Genomic DNA, 17,569 nt, shown 5'->3' with positions numbered 1-17,569 from the left:
TTGTACCAGTCCTCAAGAAGGGCAAAGAAGTCCTACAGACCCATTTCACTAACCTCAACCCTTGGAAAATTGCTGAGCGCAATCCTTTCTGTCTGGGAGGAGCACACGTACAAAATACCAGCACTCCCTTAGCAAGCCAAAACAACAACTTAGTGGCCTGCCACAGAGCCCTGTCCTGCACACTTTGGCCTATCTTAATGATTTGCCCATCCTACTGCGGTCTAAAAACTGCTTTATGCGGATGAGATGAATATGGTCCTATGGTCAACCGGAAAGAAAGCCGACCAAATTCAGGCGGCATTACAAGCAGACCTCCAAACCATCTCCTCGGATTGCGACGAATGGCAGATTCAGATAAACGTTGCCAAAAAGACCTGGTCCCTGTTCAGACTAGGAATCGACATTCTTAAATCTCCATTTGACCCTGTATAGAAAACTGTCAATGCTCCAGCACGTCCAGGATGTTGAAAGAAAAGCCTCGGAGAAAGCGTTACTAAGAAAGCTGGCCAGCACAAAGTGGGGTGCCAAAGTGGGGTGCACATTGTACCTTAGGGGCAGTCAGATCAAAAATTGAGTACAGCTATACAGTTCAAGTATATGCTAGTAAAACTGCCCTCGAATCACTCATTCCAGAGAGGAATTCGATATAGGACGTAGTGTCTGGCAGCACATGCGTCACCCAGATCGCGACGATCCGTGGTGGCGGTTAAGGAGGTCAGAGCAGACAATTATTTCGCAGTGTAGGACGGAACACTGTCCTGTTGGGGCATACCCTGCCGGGTTCCGCCTCAACTATGATTTCCGATACCGAAGAGAGCGTCGAAACTGGGACGTTGCCAATACTTCAGTAATGGTAACGACAACTGGTCCCATTTTCCAATTATTTTCTTGTTGCTCTTACTCGTCGGAGTTGTGTATTTCATCTGAACTTTTCGATGAAAGCCGTCGTCTGTGTGTTATGGAGAGTGTGTGTTTCTATAGTGACGGTGGGTAGAGGTTAGCGATTGGTTGTGAATGACTCAAGATAAAGTGGCATTGTTGTCTAGGACAGACGACTACAGAATGTGAGATGGAAACCTTGTGTTATTGTAGTAAGTTAGAGGTTGTTAAAAAATGCTATTTTATATTATTACAACAGTATACTACATTTATTTCATTTTATCACAAGTTGATTCTGTTTATATTATAAAAAAGTCTTTTGTGGAAATACAGAAAATAAAATACAAAGATTTGATAGAAATTGCGGTTTTTTCGCGAATAGTTTTGGTCTTCAGGTTGGGGAATCAAAGTTGTGTGAGCACTTGAGATGTGTAAGAAATTTGATGCGGATACAAACTACAGATTTAAAGATCAATCAATGTGTCAGTCAAAGGTAATTTACAAATATACTAGTCGACCGGCGGCGTAGCATACACCGCAATTTTGCAGGGCCGGCCTTAGGCCAAATGCAACCTATGAGACTGCAGTGGGCCCCGCACTTTTATAGGACCCACACTTTCATAGGAACCGGGCTAATTCAAGGAGTATAAATTATTAAATTAAACCATTTTATAACTTAAAACAGATTTCCCGCGCCCTACTGTCGATTTACCAGGAGCTCCTGGAAATCTCCCGAAAAAGTTCTTCAAATACACGGAATATATAGACAAAAATTGTCATTTTGCCTTGAATATAGAAAACGCCAATACTACGCGCGATAAATAAAAACGGCATTATGTATTAGCCGTAATTGTGTAATCTGATGAAAGTTGCTTCTCGCACCTCAAACTATTAAAGAATTACTTGAGGTCAACAATTCTCAAATTAAATTTCACTTATTATCCCCTTTGCTACCCAAACATGGCCCCACGAAATAGTTACGCATATGGTTATTACAATGTATAAGTCCGGCCCCGCTATTTAGTGACTGGTGAATATACATAGTGTTTAGTGTTTGTAAAATGTTTGTTTGTAAAATGTTTTACATGTTTCGAATGTTCAGAGTTGAAGGACGAAGGGGGATGGGAGCGGGCACGGTTTGATAAATCCAAACGACAGGCGTGCGCAAACCGCACGACCAGGCAGCCATCTGTAGTGACCGGTAAACACTTGTTCTCCCCCCTCTTGTTTTTTCGTGGGGTGACTATCCGCAGAAATAAGAGAGTGATCTTTCTTTTACTTCTTCTCTGCCAAACTCTTGAGTGACGAAGATCTATAGATAGATTAGGTCATTAGTCATTTCGCTGTTTTATTTTTTTTTTTAGAAAAGGTGTTATTAGGAGGAGCTGCCGCAATGGGCATCAAATACCCTAGCTACGCCACTGATTCCAGATCAGGAAGTCTTCTTCGTTGGCTTCAAGTGGCTGAAATTGATATTGAAGATCCTAAACAACCTTTGGACATGTTCATTTCTTACAAACAGACATACTTTTCACATTCTTGAAAGGAAGAAAAATTAGAAATGTAAATCAACTGATAAATGCTAAAATTACAAAGAGGCCCGTATAAGACATTGGCCCCAAATCACCCCAATAGAAAGAAAACTATTTGGAGAGTTTCCTGATTTGGAAACCACTGCGCAGTTAATCTCATGTATTGGTCTAGTCATCTGAACACTCCAACATAAGAATGAGAGCGAAGAAGAAGAAGCTATAATTAATTTCAATACTCACCTCACAAAGAAATGGATAAAAGAAATGTACATTTTTCATCTGCCATTACCTCAAGACCAGTACAAATAAGAAACCAAAATTTATTTATTTGACCTCGTTGAGTCGTACACCGATTAGGGTTCACCTGGAACACTTTTTCATATGGCTGTGGAGCCCTATTTTGGAGTGACACTCCCGACTACATATATTGTAGTTCAAGATAGCTCTGGTGTTTTTTCGCTGGCCGTACGAAAGTACGAGATGCTTTTTCTTCAAGAGCTGAGGCCAATGTTCTATCGCTTGTCCATAGCTTTATTGGTCACCGTCTCTCTTCTAGTGCAGTCTTCCAAATGGTCAGTATTAATGTTCACTGATTTTAAATCCCGTTTTAAATCCACTTAACTTGGGTGGGGCGACCAGTTTTTCTTGAGCCAGACGCGAGTTGCCCATAGAGAAGGATTTTTGGGATGTGATTGTCCTCCGTCCGGCGAATTGTCCTAGCCAGCGCAGGTAGAACTGGGAAGCCCCGTTAGCGTATTTCACAATCTTTCTTTTCATGTTATTTTCGAGATTCTTTGGAGGCAGCGCAAGTGGAATGTTTTCTCTTGCTTAAATCTACGCAAAAACAAAGTTTAACATCACAACAAATAATGCTTTAAGATATAGTGCTTGTTGGCAGTGCAGTTTTACAGAAATAATCCACAAGACCATTATGAAAATAGCCATAGGCCACAAAACAATTAACATTTCTCATCAAAACAATCAAAACAGGGAAAAAAAGAGGAGGGGGGAAGAACAAGAAATCTTTTTTTATACATTCTATACACTTTATTTATGTGTGTATTTGTTTTACACACGTCAATATCTGGTGTCATTAAAATAGTTGAATTTTTTTTTCTGTACCTGTTTTGATTTTGCTCCTTTGTATTGCCTGTAATTCCTAACTATGGCCACCGCTTTACATATATTTTGTGGACTCAACAGGTCTTTCAATGTAGTCGAAATTCCTGCATCAGGTAACTGTTTATTTTTTATCTGTTGCTGGAAAAATATTGACTTTACTGTTGCTCTCGAACTTCGTAAGATGGCTGTACGCTTTGTTTGCGAAAATTGGGATAACTATGGCTATGCTCTGTCCGTTGATCTAACTCACGGAAACACAGTTATACACTCTGCTCAACAATACGCTGCCTACATGACTACTTCCGGCGTTTATGGTGTTTATGGTACAATCAAAACAGGAAAAAAAAGAGGAGGGGGGAAGAACAAGAAATCTTTTTTTATACATTCTATACACTTTATTTATGTGTGTATTTGTTTTACACACGTCAATATCTGGTGTCATTAAAATAGTTGAATTTTTTTTTCTGTACCTGTTTTGATTTTGCTCCTTTGTATTGCCTGTAATTCCTAACTATGGCCACCGCTTTACATATATTTTGTGGACTCAACAGGTCTTTCAATGTAGTCGAAATTCCTGCATCAGGTAACTGTTTATTTTTTATCTGTTGCTGGAAAAATATTGACTTTACTGTTGCTCTCGAACTTCGTAAGATGGCTGTACGCTTTGTTTGCGAAAATTGGGATAACTATGGCTATGCTCTGTCCGTTGATCTAACTCACGGAAACACAGTTATACACTCTGCTCAACAATACGCTGCCTACATGACTACTTCCGGCGTTTATGGTGTCAAGGCTGAAATTAAGTGTCACAAACGAAGACTCCCTGCACCTGAATGAACAAGTATTGAAACTTATCCCGACGAAGTAACTTACACCCGCGTTGACTCCATCGTCACAGACGATACCGCAGATCAAGTTTCATTCCCCGAAGAATTTCTTGTCTAACCCCTATTGGCATGCCTCCGCATAACCTCAAAATTAAAATTGGTTCAGAGTTAGGGACAACTGTGTCTTTCAGGAAATGTTGACCCTTCACTAAATAACGGCGTATGCTACGCCACCGGTCGACTATTATATATATAATTCTCTTCTTCCCTCAACAGTTTAGGTTCACTCTCTTATTTCTGCGGATAGTCCACGAGAAAACAAGAGAGGAGCGGGAGAACACGTGGGCATTCACACGTCGCTGGACTGTCATACCCTGCCCGCTCCCATCCCCCTTTCGTATTGCGGGAGGTTTGGACTAAAAAGTAAACTATCTTCAACTCTGAAGGAACATCTGAAAGATGTAAAACATTTTACAAACACTAAATAACAGCTAGACTTAAGCATTCCTTGTAACTACACAAATAAAACATTTGTCTCACTTTCTCCACCCGTGGATCCATTGTGCAACTCTTGGAGTACTTCTTGGATTCTAACTTTTGGTAGAACTATTTGTAATCGTGTTGATATCCCATCAGTAGATTCCCACATTCGCTTAAGAACCGTTTTCCACTACCATTGAATCCCATTACGAATTCATGGCAGCCCCTTTCTCTGCGATGTGTTGCCAATCTGGCAAGGTCGTCGAGATGGCGCATCAGCATTCTGGTGAATTAGTCCTTTCCGATGTTGAATTTCGTACGGAGTCCTAAAAAACTTCTTAATTCTCAATTCTCGAATATTGTAGACCAACATTTTACTGATCAGTGCTGATGCCGTCCCCTGATACTATGTGGCCAAGATATTTGACACTCTTTCTGAAAAAAGAGCACTTCTTTGGATTTGTTTTCATACCTGCACTTCTGATCCGTACAAAAACTTCATGTACATTTGCCAGATGTTTTCAAACATTTTACTGTTACGACACAAGACTCTTCGAAATAATAATACACTCTCAGGTTATTACTCTATAAATACTTTAATATTACAAGTTATGTAAATAGGAACATTTCATTTCTCTTCCTGTCAATTTCTCCCGGCTTCCCCTTTTAAACATCCCTTCCATTCATTACACAAATTCGCACCAATATTCATGCACACAGTGCTGCGCTACGACCGTAACACCCCCCTTGTTTGCCAAGTTCGATGTACATCGAACGTCTTTTAAATATCAAATAAAATTATAAACCACTGTTCAATATAATTGTATTATCTTCATTAATTCTCATTCTTTTAAACCAGGTAAAAACCAACAACAGCAACAAAGAAAACCTCCAACAGAAAAATTAAATATCACCATTCTCTACATCATTATTTTAGGTTCAAAATTACTTACATCCATCCCAATGTATAATGTCCAGACTTCCCCAACGAACCAATCAGAGTAAATATACAGTCTTCGATTACATATACATGTAATATGTGTATATTTACATATTGTTCCAATCTGTTATAGATGTCTATTCATTACACTGCTATTTATTGTGTTCTCACCAAAATGATTTTACTGACATTATTCTTTTGACCAACCAAGAGAAACAAAATTGACGTGGCCTAGCTCCTTTCCTTACTTCCATTTCTTTTCCTCCTTTGGTACACCGTGATAATGTGTCAGCTATCACATTGTCTTTCCCTGGTATTGTCCTGACTTCAAAGTTTTAATGCCCACCTGGCTATTCTGTTGTTCCCTAGTTTATTTGTATTAATGAAGGTAAAGGGAGCGTGATCCGTCCATAATTCAAATTTAGCTTCCATTAGATAGAACCCTAATTTTGTTATACACCATACAAAATAAGCTAGTCCTTCCTTTTCAGTGGTGGCATATTTCAACTCAGCTGCTGTCAGTTTTCTAATCACATATAAAACAGGATGTGGGACACCATTCCATTTTTGCATTAGACAGCCTCCTATTGCAATGATTGATGCATCTGTAGCCAAAATAAATTCCTTAGTATTGTCAAGTAATTTTAAAATCAGTGGTCCAGAAAAGAAAGTTTTAATTATGTCCAGGTTCGCTTTTCACACCGCCAGAAAATGCGCCGTGAGGCGCCATCGTGCATCGAGAAACGTATTTCTAGAGCCTACGGCATACCGGCGCACCCCAATCCAACTTTTAATCAGGCACCCACACATTGAATTGGACCCGCTGGATTTGATCAATAACCAGACAAGCAACTAGGACTAATACTTTTATTTTAATAAATGAAAATGTAAGCAAAGGGATATATAACGAAACTTGTCATTTGACACCGGCAGTTCAGTACTAGTCTGACAACGGTAACTCCAACTATCCGACACCAAAACTGTTAACAGTTTTGTTTTTAAATCTTTCAAAGTTCTGATGCAATGGCTTTCCGCGAGCTTATAAACCAGTGTTTCTTAATCTTTCAACGTTTGGCGCCTCCTAAACTACAATAATTTCATCATAGCACCCTCTTGAGGACCAAAAATAGGAGCGAAAGGGTTTGGGGAATGTTACAGTATAACACTTTTTGGTTATGAAAGAGAGTGGAATTTTAAGCTTATTTGTGGTTGGTTATGAAAGAGAGTGGAATTTTAAGCTTATTTGTGGTTGGCCAAAAATGATGTGCTTTCTTGAAATCAAATCTCCTGGTAAAAAAAAAAGGTCTAATATTAGACTCATAAGCAACCCTGGCAATTTATGCGATAACATAAAGCGCAAGTATATAATTGTAATGTAGTCGAGGACATTTTTTTGGGTGCTGCGTAAAAGTCGTAATAATATATTCAGAATAACCAACATTATTCTTAAGAATGATCCGGTTGGAGATTTTAAAGCGGCCCCCGAAAGGGGAAAATACGCCTATCTGTCCGACCGTTTCGTTTAGCTCAGAAGAGAAAATGAAAATAGGACATCATTATATTCAAAGTTTTGATACAACACTACTTTTCCTTTCCGAAAGTGAACCGTCTAATTTTTAAAATTATCTATGTAAGCAGATTTAAAACAAAAAAGGCTACTTTAAATGAAAAACTTCTTCATTAATAAATCAAGCTTCATTCATTGATTCGCGCATTAGTACAAAAAATGCATCTTTTAAAATTATTCTATATATCTAGATTCTAGGTCTAGTCTATATTCTAGATTAGTTCTAAACCTAGTGTAGGTTCGAGAACTAGACCTAGTCTAGATTCTAGGTCTAGAACTAGTCTAGAAATATAGATTTAGTCTAGCTCTAGATTCTAGATATATTCTAGCTCTAGATTCTATACAGGGACGTTGCTAGGGATTTAGTGGCCCTGGGTTATTTGGGGGCCCCTTGCATTTTGACATTCGACATATGACTCTTTTACCGTTGTTTATTAGCTAAATAATGCACAAGAGACAAATCTCAATTCATATCGCTTAACGTCGTGCACTTTGTGCAGCAAAGACATCTATAACATCTACATCGATACTTTCTAGTATTTGTGACGACATTAAAGCCATGATAACCCCCTTTCTTGCGTCATTGTGATCCTCAAATAGTTTTTGATGAACTTACTGGTTTGTTGATGAAAAGCGTTCATGCATCAATGACACATTGAACAAGCGATTTGCCATTTATTTCATCATACAAACAGGAAATCTGTCCACCACTTCTGCTGCAACACGTTTGAATTGCAGTTCAATTAACAGTCCTACATTAGAACTTCCCATCGTCTTTAATTTCTTCTTGTTGGAATCCATTTTATTCACTACCTTCTTTTGCTTTTTTGATGGATTGGGTTTTTGTCAGTTTCTCATCATCAAGCATGAAAGGGTACTAATTCTTTCAGCAGCTTCTTATACGTGCAGTCCAGACTTCTGAACTATATTATTGGGCGCAGGAGCTATGACATAAATTCTCTGGTTAATTTTCCATTGCATGAAAAAGATTCTGTGCTAATATTATATGATATTACGTTGTTTATGTTTTGTGCGAAAGCAAAAGTATTCAAAGCATACAAAAGGAAAGATCCATATCTCGATAAGCTCGAGTATATAGCTGAAATACTACGATAAGCTGACTGCCTTATTCACCATCACAACTGCTGATGAGTAGAAGACTCAGGGAATCATTCCAACTGATCCAACTGATCCAAAACTATTGAAATCATTAGTAGCTGAAAATGCAGATACATTACACAACGAACGACAGATGAAAAGTGAAATACGATGGAAAAGCAAGACTACCTAAAGATTTTCGTTGCATGATAAGACGTTCCAACTTTTGAGACCAAAATAAACGGTTTGCGCTTGCCATTGGTTCGCGGTATGGACCTGCTAGCCGCAGTCAAAAGAGCCTTCACAAAGAGTCTGTATCATTAATGTACTCAATATCAATCAATATCAAGTTTCTCTAAGAGTGCATCCAATTCGAGATCAACCAACAATGACGTAATATCATCAATCTTTTTCGTGCAATGGAAAATTAACCAGAGAATTTATGTCATAGCTCCTGCACCCAATAATATAGCTGAGAAGGGAAAAATAAGAAAGATGGTAGAAATAGTGAACAAATTTGAAAGTTTTTGCATTGGAAAAACGAATGAAACTTATGAGCGCTTTGTTTTCAATACTCGTGATCAGGAAGAATGCGAAGACATTAAAAAGTACATAATAAATCTCAGAAGACTAGCAAAAACTTGTAGTTCTTTGTGTTCAGAAAGGTAAATGGAGGTATTGTGGAAGGATTCAAGAATACATTAAGGAAAAGTGCCTGCATGGGTAAAATGTGCCTAGCTTGCAAGGGGAAACATCATTTTGCTGTGATGTGCAAAAAGAAAATTCTGCAGGTGTCAGACGATCAAAGACAGCTGCATTTACAAGAAAGAGATGATGTCGTGATGGTAAAAAATGAATGGGTGATGTCTCTGGAGAACCACAAAACAAAAAGGATGACAGCAGTTATGACAGTAAATGGTCACCGTGTAAGGTTTCAAATGAATAGTGGAGCTAATGTAAATATCATCCAGGAAAAATACGTAAATAAGAATCTGAGAGAAAAGGCAACGCAAAGATTACTAATGTGGAATAAGACTGAAATGAGCCCCATATGGAAAACCACTCTATTGACGAGAAATGAGAAAACTAACGAAACATTTGAGGTGGAATATATAGTACCAAATAATCTAGCATGCCTTCTAGGTTATGAAACTTTAACAAGAATGAAGTTAATCAAAGTCAATAAAGATAGGTTCATTTGCATCAGTATTGAATAACCAAAGTTTACTGGTGATTTGGGTGACTTAGGAGGAGTTAAAGACTAGTGCAGAGAGGAATCATAAAACCAGTGATAGCTAACAGAGTGGGTGAGTCAGATCGCAATTGATGAAAAAGCTAATGGAAAAATTAGCCCTGAATAAAGTTTTACTACGGGAATTCTATAATCTTGCTACTTTAGATGACATATTGGCAGATTTGAACGATGCCAAAATATTCAGCAAATTGGATGTGCAAGAAGCTTTCTGGCATGTCAGACTAGACACAGAGTCATCTAATTTGACAGCAATGATAACCCCTTTTGGTAGATACAAATAGATACAAATGGAAACGATTACCACTAGCTGTTTCAATTACGATATTATAGTGGTAGAAAGAGTAAGAACGAAAGAAGAAGCACTAAGAAATCATGATATTAACCTAAGAGAGCTGATGAAGAGATGTCAAGAAAAGATTAAACTGAACCACGAAAAGTCTGTTTTTAGAACAGCTGAGATTAATTTTTTGGCAGACAAGCAGGAATAAAACCAGACCCGATCTGCGATTTTGAGTTTGAATGCTCCAAAAGATATTTCATCATTCCGAAGATTGTGTGTCATGGTTCAATATGTTGCAAGATTTGTTCCAGACTTGTCGACAGATTTACAGCCCATAACAAAGTTGATCAGAAAGAACACACCATTTGTTTGGTCCGATCAATGCACACGAGCTTTCATCAGGATAAAACAGAAAATATCGACTCATGCCATACTGATATATTTTGACCCTAACAAAGAGCTTTACATTACAAACAGATAGAAGCCAAAATGGGTTGGGAGCAGCGTTATTACAAGATGGCAGTCCAATAGCATATGCTTCTAGATCATTAACTGATACTCAGAAAAGATCGGCACAGATTAAAAAGAATTGTTGGCAGTGGTTGTTGGTTTGGAACGTTTTGACCAGTATACGTATGGCAGGACAGTAATAGTTCAGAATTACCATAAACCACTGGAAAACATCCTTCAAAAACCACCCAGTTCTGCTCCGAGAAGGCTACAAAGTTTAAATGGTGCGTCTTTATCATTACGATATCCAGTTTCAATATGTCAAAGGCGAAAATTTGTTCATAGCTGATACCCATCAGAGGAAAAGTGTGATATCCCTGATGTTTGTGTCAATACAGTCGGACTGGCAATACCAGAGGCAGTGCTGGAGAAAGTCAGAATCGAGACAGAGAAAGATAGAACACTTATTCAGTATATCCAAAATGGATGGCCAGTCTACCTGAACTCAAACAATATTTTTTACTAAGAGACATGTTAACATACGAAGACGGACTCTTGTTGAAAGGAGAACAAATGATCATACCGATGTCACTTCGCAAAGAAATAGAAGAAAAAATCCATGCAGCACATTTGGGAGTAGACATTGAAAAGAAGAGCAAAAGAAACAGTTTTCTGGCCTGGATTATCAGCTCGAATACAGGAAATAGCCAAGTCATGTTACATTTGTCAGAAAAATAAACCAGCAAATCAGAGAGAAGAATTAATACAGCACAAAATAGGTTCTAATCCGTGGGACAAGATTGGAATTGATTTATTCCAAAATGTATGACCAACAATATCTAGCTATAGTGGACTATTATTCAAATTTCATAGAGGTAGAAAACATGCAGTTGACAACAACACACGTAATTATAAAGAGAAAGTTATAAGGTGCCCAAAGTCTGTATATCGGATAGCGGACCTCAGTTCACATCGGAATATTTCTCCAAATTTATGATGGAATGGGGAGTGACTCATTTGAAATCCTCTCCAGGATACCATCAATCAAATGGAAAGGCTGCGTCAGCAGTTAAAATTTTGAAGAACACAATGAAGAAATCTAGAGAATCAAAGTCAGATGCTTATGAAGCTCTTCTGGAATTAAGAAATACTCCAAGGCAAGACACAATTCTAAGCCCAGTTCAGATGTTTTTTTGTCAGATGATACCAAACAAAAAGAGTAACATTAAGATTTCTACACGTCAAGAGAACATTATGAGAAGGAAAGAAAAACGTCAGATGAGTGTAAAAACATCTTTTGATAAGAGGTCAAGAAATTGAAGTCAGCTGAGAACTGGACAGATGGCCTATTTCCAATCTCCTAATGACCCTACATGGAGACGTGGAAGAATCCAGTGTCAAGTCAATCAGAAAGCTTACATTATTCGAGATGACAGAGTGCATATTAACCCGAACAGAGAAACAGAAGAAAATATATTTTCCGATACTGATGACAACATACAGGACAATAGAACTCAGGATCAACACATTCGCCACTCATCAACTCATGTGCGAAAAAGGGATCACATGAAGAAACCGACTATATTCAATGAACTATTGAATGTTGATTTTTAAATGTGATATGTTTCATATTCATTGAAGCGTATGTTATGTTTTGTTATTTATGCTGTGTTTTTTTTTTTTCTATGATACTCCCCGAAATGTTTTATTTAAAATTTTTTTTTTTTAAAGAAAAGGTGCACGCGTTCAATATAATAAGGTATCATTCTCCGCCATGACACTAATGGTTGTTGTTTGTTTATTGCTGACTGTGAACCTAGATCTTAATTAACAGGAACAATGGTAGCCAATCTCCACGCCTTTGGGAAATCCCCTTGAATCCATGTCCTATTTAGTAAGCCGTGTAATTTTAGGAGGCCAATCGTTCCAAGATTTTTAAGCATCTCAGCGCTGGCTAAATCTGGCCCAACTGCCTTGATAACGAAAGCCACCATCATGATAAAGGGTTCTGAGAAGGTTTCCGTCCCAGCCTTGCTGTCGACCCACCTGCGTTTTTCTTTGGCTCTTCTAACACGGTCAAGGGCCATCGGCACTGAGGATTTTTTATGAGACTCCAACGAAGTGTTTGTTTAAAGCCTCAACTCTCTTCTTGTCAGTAATAATAAGGCCACTTGGTGGTTGCAGGGGTTCCGCTACCCTCGCTTCCCCCACTCCAGCCTTGTTCTGACATTTTAGACAGGAACAGATAAAAGGAGTAAAGCCCGAGCGCGAGGTCACACAGCTCCGTTTCCTACCAGCGTTGCCAGCTTCCTGCACTAAGAACGCATCAATCTCGAATTCCGACAACAGTCTCTCAACTTCAGGCTTCTTGAGTCACAGTTGCCTGTTCGCATTAAATGATTCTGAGTTGCCCAGTACCTTAACCATGTTTGAGCTTAGAGGGATCGTCCTTTTTTCGAGCTTTTGTTAGTCACATTTGGTATGGGGGTCATGATTTGGAAGGGTAGCTTGGCTTGGCGAGGGGCGTTGGCCACCCGGCAACAACCCTTGGTTAGTTAAGTTTAGCTTAGTGGGCGGGCATCTTGGAGATCGACGACGGTAGCAAATTTATCGAACACCAACCCGTCGCCAGGATTGGTGTGACGGGGCCTATCCGTTGAGTAATGCACATACAAGGGGTTAATACATAAAATTTGTAGAGCCATGTGAGTGAAATACCCCAGAGCCGGCCAAACTGGATTCGATCTCCTCAGCTGGGACCAATGCTACCTACCCAGGGACTCGTGTCCACTGAGCTAGCTTCCATCGTCACGCTTGCCGCGAATAATGAGAGATTGTCTAGACTCGTTTCTCACACCGCCATCAGTGAGGCGACTTGATGCAATGTCGGGCATCTGGGAACGTACCTTCTAGAGCCTACGGCGTTTATGGGGCGCGCCTCGCATTCCGCGCACCCCAATCTAGCTTTTAACCATGCACCCACACATTGGGTTGGACATCCTGGATTTGACAAGCTCCATCCACGTGGCCTTAAAAACCGTAGACGCAGGGGATCCCAGTTAGCCGCTGCTAGAGGCGTTTGAAGCGTTTCCAAGGTCCGCCGCGGGGAGGCTGGGATCGCCAATGGACCTCGGAGTCGAAACCAGACGTGCCTGGTGTCTGCGGATGTAGCAAAGAGTCGGATCATATCTCGCTAATGGTCACAATTGATCTCGTAACGACAAAGAAAACTGCCCTAGGCGTAAGTTGCTGTACGCTAAGGCGAACGTAGATCTTTAGGAGTGCATCGGATGCACTCCTGGAAAATTTTTATATTGATTTTGAGGACATGAACTATATGCACTTTTTGTGAAGGCTTTTCGACGGCGGCTCGCAGAGCCATACCGCTAATAAATGGCAAGCGTAGATGCCGGTCATTTTGGTCTCGAAAGTTGGCACGTTTTGTCAGAAAAAAAACAAGAGACTTGGAATCAAGGGAATTTCCCAAAGGCGTGGAGATTGGCTACCATTGTTCTTATTTTTAGAAAAAGGTGATGTTAACAGCCAAGAAAGCTTTAGACCAATTTCCCTCACATGGTGTGTGGGGAAGGTTGCTGAGAGAATCATTAACCGTTGGCTTACGTGGTTTCTCGAGACAAAATAATTTGCTAGGGTGGTTTCAGACAAAAACGCAGTATGATGGACTAAGTAACGGTCTTCATGCAAGAGGTATCGGACGTTTTCAGAGACTAGAGACAAGACTGGCGTATGATAGGGTTTGGAGACAAGGATTGTTGCTAAAATTGATAAACCTCGGTGTAAACTAACGGATCGGTTGGTTCAGACACGTTATGGCGAGCACTTGTGTTAGAGCAGGGATCGTCACTCTCTTTTGGTCTCTTTTTGGTTTATATCAACGATTAGACCGAAATCCTCAGGTGTCGCTCTTTGCTCTTTCTGTTAAGCTGGAAAATTGGCAGGTGTAGTCACGGTTTCTTGCTACACACGGTTGTGGATTATACAACAAAAAAAAAGATTTTTCTCAATCAATCAAATCTGAAGATGGAAGCCAAACCTAAATACCTGGGAATCCACCTGGACCCTAACATTGTTTGATAAAATGAGACTAATAGGAGAACAAGCTCAGAGAGCCTTAAGGTGGGTAAAGCGACTAGCCACGACAAAAGCAAACGTTTTGGGGGTCCTTTACATTGGGATGTACTCATCTCTTGCACAAGTTTATGCTTCACAAACGACTCTAGCGATGCTGACCTGTGCAGAACTAAGGTATTAGACTTTTCTGTGGTGCATTTGTTTCGACAAAATCTCCCACCGCTGATGATGTTGAGAAGGGAGCGGGCCATTTTGATCGCTTTCGAAAAATTCAAACGGCTGGAATAAAGTTAGGGCTGAAACGGAACTCTTTCATGCACACCGTGCGGGGATTGTCCAAAGAAGTTCATCTACCACAGAACAGTGTAGCTCTCGTTCTGCTTGGGGCTTCTTCCCCAGAAATCACTAATCTACCCTGAAGTTAACAAGAAATGCACAAAAGTAATCCTCCAAAGCACGGCCAGGAAAACTGTCAAACAGATGATAACATTAAAGTGTTCACATATGGCTCTACGAGAGAGAACCTAGGACGGAACACTCACTGAAAAACTGGCAAAAACACTGACGTGCGCGGGACGCCTTCAAAAAAAAAAAAAAAAGTACAAGATTCGGACGACACTGTAGTACATACCGGGGGAACATACTGGGGCATGTTGGCGTAGAAGACAACACGAAGGCTGACTTACAATCGCTAGTTACAGAACGGGACACTGTCCAATCGGAGCCTTACTTCGATTCACGTCGTTGACACTTAACGGTTAACTCTTCATCGCAGAGATGCTAAAAAATGCGCGGCTTTACGACAGCGCGATACTACATCCCAAAGATGACCATTTGAGAAAAAATAAAACTGGTTCGCATGGTTAGCCTTTATGGAGACAGGGAAACTCTACGAAGAACTGCTTCCGTTGTCCTTGTTATCAGAGAATAGATTTCTCAACACGGTGTTCCAGTGCGATGAGACTCACAAGGTGAAAACTGGATTTATTAAATTTCGGTATCTTCAGGGCTCTTCCACAGCTAAAATTTGTTTAGGGGTTGGTCGTCTTGGTCTTATTTAACCGTGGGCACAGCGTAGATAAGAGAAAACGTAGTATTGTAAAAAAAAATTAATTAAATAAATCATTGTTACATCTAAAATACAATATGAAATCTGCTGCCTGTTATCTGTTATCATAATGACGTTTCAGCTTGTTCAGCTTAATACGTTCTGTTAATAAACTTTGTTAACAAGTACAATCATCTTTTTTAAAAAATCAATATTTCTTTTGTTTATCCCTTTTCAGGGGTTGTATCATAATAAAACGTTTAATAGCCTGGTTCTTCACAGGCATAATATGACGTTTGACTGATGATAAATAATAAAAATAAAAATGTTTTAAGACATTAAAAAAATTAAAATAACTATCAATGTTTCAATTTCTCAGATGCCCACCATTCATTGAAATCGTGACAACGAATGAACCCCTGCTGTTCTGAAACCATTCCGATTATGTAATTCTGACTTTTTGGTTTGATATTTGAAATTTTTTTGTTCGACTCATCGGCACACTTTAGGCCATGTCCTGCCCATACTAGGTATTAAAAAGAAATGGTACACACAAATCAAATAATAAAAAAATTAGTAATGTAATAAAAATCTGTAGTAAATTTTAATAGATAAGCACAATCTTTGTTTTTTAAAAGAGCAGGCATCTTGGATTCGTCACAATTCCCGTAGCTCTCCTGCTCTTTTTAGCGCAAAGGATTGTGTATTCTGGACATGGTCTTTAGATGTTGACATCCACCACAAACCGTCAGCTTCATTTAGGGCTCTCTTTGCTGTCTTTCATTTCCCTCTACGCCCACATGGCAGGAGACCCAGGTGAAGAGGACATCCCTCTGGTCAGATGCTTTTTGCTTGAAAAACTAATGAGATTGTCAAGGTTAAGAACTCTAAATGTGACATGGGAATGTGAGGAATCTTTTCATAATTTTTGCAATTAACTCCGGACGTCAATATGGAGCGTTTGATACGTTATAATTTCCGAAGCTGCTCTGCTCCCTATGGACTTTTTTTCATTTGTTTTTGTTTGTCTCTTTAAGTCATTTGGGCGTTTCTTATGACTATGCTAACTAAAAATGTGATCACTTTTATCACGTTCAGACCGTGTAAGTCTCATTTCTCTGGGCACCGTGTTGAGAACACTATTCTCTGATAACACAAGGAAAACAGCAGTTCTTTGCAGAGTTTCCCTGTCTCCGTATAGGGCCAACTCTCCATGCAGTTCCGTTTTCACTTAAATGGCTAATTTTAGGGTGTAGTTTTGCTCACTCCTAAAGGAGGTGGTTGACCGTTTCTACGTCCTACTGGCAGTATCGACATCGCGAATCAACGTTCGGTTTTAATTTAACAAAATAGACATCAATTGGACAATGTCCCGTTCTGTACCTAGAGATTGTCACCTGGTCTTGTCTGAATGCCACCATTCGTCTGATTAAAAACAGGGCCCTTTACTGTTTTGCCAGACCCCTGCCGGTTTTTCCGTTGTCCCAATTCCGTTGTCACTTTTGTCTCGCCTGCTCAAAAGTCTGTGGCTTGTCCACTGGTACCAGTTCAGTACCGAGCTTGGCTCGGTAATACCTTCGTATTACCTTCGTACTGCAGTGTCGTCCGATTTTTGTTTTTTCTTGGAAGCACCCCACGCACGCCACTGTTTTTGCCAGAGGTTCCGGGAGTGTGTCGGCTGAGCTTTCAATGGCTTGTAGGCACGACAAGGAGTGTGTGAAGAGCACAATAGGACTGGGTTGTGCTGTTTTCTCGTTAAATCTTTCTTCAATGTAATCTACTGCACTTTGAATTGCTACCTTTCAGCTACGTAATAGCTCTTGCCAGAAAACGGACCCAGAATTTCATTTTCCGTTGAGCCATGGAATCGGACTACCACACCAAACCCAGAAGTTTTCTGTCTTGTCTCTCTTGGAGCCATCTGTGAACACTTTAATGGTATTGTCTGGGCCGGAGGATATTCCAGCTACCCGTCGCCTCAGCGTGGTCCTCCAGTGGA

Source organism: Biomphalaria glabrata, chromosome 17 (genome assembly GCF_947242115.1).
Source record: "Biomphalaria glabrata chromosome 17, xgBioGlab47.1, whole genome shotgun sequence".
In the NCBI taxonomy this organism is placed as follows: Eukaryota; Metazoa; Mollusca; class Gastropoda; family Planorbidae; genus Biomphalaria; species Biomphalaria glabrata.
The sequence above is the reverse complement of the archived record's forward strand: the minus strand, read 5'-3'. Positions refer to the sequence as shown.